The sequence below is a fragment of the Muntiacus reevesi genome, chromosome 6 (genome assembly GCF_963930625.1).
Source record: "Muntiacus reevesi chromosome 6, mMunRee1.1, whole genome shotgun sequence".
NCBI lineage: Eukaryota > Metazoa > Chordata > Mammalia > Artiodactyla > Cervidae > Muntiacus > Muntiacus reevesi.
The window spans coordinates 77,661,151-77,667,150 of record NC_089254.1 but is presented as its reverse complement, the minus strand read 5'-3'; positions in this window follow the sequence as shown (position 1 = coordinate 77,667,150).

Genomic DNA, 6,000 nt, shown 5'->3' with positions numbered 1-6,000 from the left:
CCAGGCTTCAAGGTTGAATTCTTTCTTCCTTTTGATTTTTTTCTCTCCTAAAGTTGGTCCAGTGGTTTGTGTAACCTTTGTATAGGGTGAGATTTGTGCTGAGTTTGTGTTAGTTTGATTGTTTATTTTTCCTCTGATGGCAAGGCTGAATGAGATGGTAATCCTGTCTGCTGATAATTGGGTTTGTATTTGGGTTTGTTTTGTTTGTTGTTTAGATGATGCATCCTGCACAGGGTGCTACTAGTGGTTGGGTGATGCGGGGTCTTGTATTCACGTGGTTTCCTCTGTGTGAGTTCTCACTATTTGATACTCCATAGGGTTATTCTCTAGTAGTCTAGGGTCTTGGAGTCAGTGCTCCCACTCCAAAGGCTCAGGGCTTGATCTCTGGTCAGGAACAAAGATTCCACAAGTGGTTTGTAATGGCATTAAGTGAGAGTAAAACAAATATCCAAAAACAAAAACCAAAGATGAACCCCAGACAAATGGCAGTTACAAAATCAGGCAAATAATAATTAAAATACTGGAATATACACATATACATATACACCCATGAGCAAAGTGAAAACAGTCCAACAAAAGTAATGTACAGTAGATTGACCCAGCAAACAAAGAAAATAAAAAATTATATTTACCAGTTAAGAACAAAACTAACTAAAGTACAAACTGGAAAACAAAACTCAAGCAAAGTGCCAAGTGGGGAACAAAGCAATGAAAACAAAACTAACAAAAATGTTGAGAGGAAAGGAAAGAAAGAAAAGAAAGAAAAACATGAAAGCTAAATAGGGATAGATAAAGATTTATGTACATTAAAGACTAACTGCAAGGGGAAAAGAACAGTAGGAAAGGCAAACAAAGGAATAAATGTAGAAAAAATATAATAAATTTTTTTAAAAATTAAAGATTAAAATTATAAAAAAGAAAAAAACAAAAACAGAAGAAGAAAGAAAAAAGGAAAACTTCAGAGAACTGCAAAAGCCCAATAGAGGCAGAGGTTTCTAAAGTGATAAAAAATGTGACTGAGGGGGAAAAAATAGTGCAAAAGCTTAATTAGATTTCATAGTGCCAATAAAATCAACAACTACAACGGGGGCGGGATGGGGGGAAGAAAAAAGAAAAAAATCGAGAAGAATCTACAGAACAAGTCAAAACATACGAATAATAAGTGTTTTTCTTGAGTCACTGCTGTCAGAGTCCTTTCCCTCGCTGGGAGTCACAGTCCACCTCACCTCCCTAGAATGCCCTCCAGCACTGTGCTGATCTCTGGACCTGCTGTGGGGGCAGCTCAGATTCTAATCTGGTTCTACTCCTATGTGTTCTCACTTCCAATGTCCGCAGCTGTCAGAACTAGTACATTTTCTTTTGTGGGAGCTCTCAATGACCTTTTTATATTCCACAGACAAACAGTCTGCCTAGTTGACTGTGTGGATTTAATCTGCAGCTTGAACAGCTGGTGGGAAGGTTTTGGGTCTTCTTCCTTAGTCACACTGCCCCTGGGTTTCAATTGTGGTTTTATTCTCCTGCATGTGGTCGTCCACTGGGGTTGCCCCGAGGCTGCCCTGGAGGACTTGGGTTTGCCCCTGTGAGGACCAGTGTGGAGGTGGTGCAGCTGCTTGGGTCACAGGGGTTCTGGCAGCACCAGGTACTCAGGGATGAGTTGGCAGCTAGGGCAGCGGGAAATATAGTGCTCTAGAAGGGTATGGCCACCAGTATTCACCAATATATACTCCAGTATTCTTGCCTGGAGAACCCCCTTCCCTGACAGAGAAGCCTGGCAGGCCACAGTCTACAGGGTCGCAAAGAGTTGGACACTACCGAAGCAACCCTGTGCGCATAGACGCAGGACTTTTTTGCCTGTGCCAGCTCTGTCCCAGTGAGAGTCGAGCATGAAGGTGGCACAGCTGCTTGGCTTGCGGGGACCCTGGTGGCGCCAAGTGTACAAGGACATGGACTGCCTCTGATGCAGGAGTGACGGCCCTATCAGAGTTTTTCTGAGCCTCTTGTAGCTGGTGATCAGAAGGCCTCTTTGGCCAGTCTTTTACATAGCTCCGCCCATCCAGGCTCTTCGAGGGCTCCCTTGCCTGGGGTCATTCTCTATCATTGAACGCATCAGGCACATAGAGGGGCTCCCCTCGCAGATCAGCGTGTCAGGCACTTAAAGGGGCACGCTGGGTGGGGTCCTGCTCTGCAGTCGGTACATCAGGCACTTAAAGGGGCTCCCTGGGTGGGGTCCTGCTCTGCAGTTCAGTGGGTCAGGCGTTTGACCGGCCAGCCGCTCTATTGTTCAGCTGCTGATGGGTGTGGGGAGAGAGAGGCCATGGTGATGGCTCCACCCCCTACTTGTGACTCAGCAGTATCGCCTTGCTTCCAAGGCTTCCCAGCTTTCCTCCACAGGAATTTCCCATCGCAATCTCCTCCCTCACCTACCCTCGATCTGTCTCTCTGTAATCAACAGCAGCTCTCACCTTGGGATCGCCCCACAATACCTAAACTCCATCTCCCAGCCATTCTTCCTTTCAGGGGACCCTGGTCCCTGTCTGGGTTAAGTATGGCTGCGGCAGGGACTGTCTTTTTCTCATTCCATTTAGGCTGCCACAGATCAGCTGTTTCACTCTCAGCCTTAGATGTCTCTTCCCTGACTTCAGACTATTGCCCTGCTGTGGGGATCGGATCCCTGCTTCCGTTCCCCCACCGGTGAGGGCAGGTCCAGTCCTACCAATACTCCTGTTTTTCCCCCTAGTTCCTTCATTCTATCTAGTTTTTCATGGTTCTGTATATTCTTTTCCCCTCGTCAGGTACTCCTGTTTTCTCTCAGCTGGTGTTCTGCATGCACTTTTGTGTCTGAAGGTGTAGTCCTGATGTATCTGTGGAGAGAGATGTACTCCATGTCCACCTAGTCCTCTGCCATCTTGTTCTCCCATTATTATTTTAAATTTATTTTCATTGGAGTATAGTTGATTTACAATGTTGTGTTAGCCTCTTCTGTACAGCAAAGTGAATCAGTTACACACACCTATATATATACATATATCCACTCTTTTTCAAACTCTTTTCTCATATAGGCCATTATGGAATATTGAGCAGAGTTCCCTGTGCTAAACAGTAAATCGTTATTAGTAATGAATATTACTAACTGGCACCTAGCTCTAATATCTCCAGTACTCTTGCCTGATTCCATGGACGGAGGAGCCTGGTAGGCTGCAGTCCATGGGGTCGCTAGGAGTTGGAGATGACTGAGCAACTTCACTTTCGTTTTTCACTTTCCCACATTGGAGAAGGAAATGGCAACCCAGTCCAGTGTTCTTGCCTGGAGAATCCCAGGGACGGGGGAGCCTGGTGGGCTGCCGTCTATGGGGTCGCACAGAGTCGGACATGACTGAAGCAACTTAGCAGCAGCAGCAGCAGCTCTAATATAAACTTGGGCATTATATATACTGTGTCCACTAAATCTCTCACAACTCTATGAGGTAGATATTATTATCCCCATTTTACAAGTGAGTATTGATCAAGAGTTTAGTAGTGAAATACATTCAGAAACTCTATATCTGAAAATATCTCTCTGTTGTTCCCATAGAATTCGGACAATACACTGGCCAAAGGTAGAAACACTGTAGCTATTACCTTAACACCATTCCTTCATTTTGCATAGAAGTCTGACGATAATTTGAATTTAAAATGCTTCCAGATAATCTGAAACTATCACAACATTGTCATTTGACTATACTCCAATATAAAATAAAAAAGTTAAAAAAAAGAAAACCAGGAAAAATACTTCTGAACATCTGAAAACTAATAATATAGAAATGGAAAACTGAGAGAGAAATCAGATGTGAAGAATTAATCAAGGAGCTAACAATTATCCTCCAGAAGAAAATAAAGCAAACTGATTGGAAAGAAATGTATTAGATTTACACAAAAATTTTTTTAGGTTTAAAAAAGACTCAGAACAAGCCACATGTTAGAAAAAATTAATAAGGGGAAGACTAGGAAACATCCAGCCTGGAGACCACTTTCTATATGATGGTGGAGAGATATTGAGAGTTTACACATTTTTTTTTTTTTTTGCCTCACAGCAAGTGGGATCTTAGTTCCCCAACCAGCAATGGCACCTGAGCTCCCTTCTCCCCTGGCCACACATGTTGGAAAGGAAAACTTAACTGCTGGATGTCCAGGGAAGTCCCACACACTATTTTCATTTTCAATTATTTGATGAAAAACTGGAGATAAAGAAAATGGAAAGTTCGTGGATGGAAATGGCCCCATTTCAACGTGAACAAACCAAAAATTATATAAATTCTTGTGGAAGCCAAGCAATCATCCTACAAAGGTATGCAATAACAAACTTTGAGAATGTAGATTGCCAACCGCCGATTAAAGGTACTTTTTTGGAGAAATAAGAAAAGATAATTTTTGACAGTACTAGTATCTTAAGGAAATTGCAAGGAACATGAATGCTATGAAAACATCAAAGAGTATTTGACAGAAGAGTAAGAAGTAAAATGAAACCAGTAGAGCTATGAAAAATTGAAGAGACAGACAAAATTCATTGCATTTTTGGTTGTTCTTTCAAGCATATCTTACAGTAAAAGAATTGTAAATACAGCTAAACCCACTCCCATCCCTTTCTAATCCTGTTCCCTAACATAATCACATTCTTTAATTTGGTGTGTTTCCTTTCTATGCATGATTTTATACCTTTACTACAATGAATGTATTAATAAGATATAATGTTATTTTATGCTTTTAAAATTCACATGGTCTAGATGATGTTACATGCATTAAAATTGCAACTTTTTTCTTTTTCAGCTGAATACTACCTTTTAAAAAGTTTTCCATGTTGATCTATTTTGGTCAATTAAACTGTTGTATAGCATTCCATAGTATACATATACCTCAATTTGTCTATTCTTCTACTGGAGATTTTCTATGTCTTTTATATTTGTAAGTGGTTATGGAATAAATATATGTTTATATGTTTCCTTAAACACATAAGGATATAAGATTTTCTCCAGAGTAGATTTCTACAAGAGGGTCAATTTGAGGGTCAATACACATCTTCAATTCTTCAATTTGACAAAGTATTAAAATTCTCCAAATTATATTCTCATCATAATGCAAGTAGCTCCAATTTCCTCCCACATTGCTTGATTTGTGTTTGAAACTTTTCAATATACAAGTTTATTTCCACACTTGAATATTTTGCTTTATACTTACATTGTGCTTCTTTCATATTTTATTTCTTTCTTGTTTCCTATTAAATGGATTATATTTTATTGGCTTTTATCTCTCTATTGGGTAAGTTACATTAGATTTTCTTCAACATTATAGACATTTATTTCCCCATGATCTCTTGCCATTTAACATTTCAGAATAAAACTCTTTTGTAGGTGACCATTTTCATATACCTATTTGAAAAGTTTTAGTCTTTATTTAAATTTGGTGCTTTGCTAAGAGACTTTGCTTTTGTTACTTTTTATTAGGAAAAATTGCAGAAATATACAAAATCAAAGAATACAAGGAACTTCTGAGTAAGTTACTGTCCAATTTCAACAAACATCCTCCCCACCAGGCTTGTTTTGTTAAACCCTTTCTGCTTTCTTGGCTAGAGTATTCTATAGTAAAACCCAGATATTTGTTCATCCACTGATAGACACTTAGGTTGCTTTAATATCTTGGTTACTGTAAATAATGAACATGGGGATACAAATATTTCTTCAAAATCATGTTTTAATTTCCTCCAGATATATTCCCAGAAGTAGAATTGCTCCATCATGTGGTAGTTCTATTTTCAATTTTTGAGGAATCTCCATACTGTTTTCCACTGTGGCTGCATCAACAGAGCACAAAATTTCCCTTTTCTCCTCATCCTCACCAGCATTTATCTCTTGTCTTTTTGATGAAAACCATTCTAATGGACCTGATGTGATATCTTATTGCGGTTTTCATTTGCATCTCCCTTATGATTAGTGATGCTGACACCTTATCATGTACTTGTCGGCCATT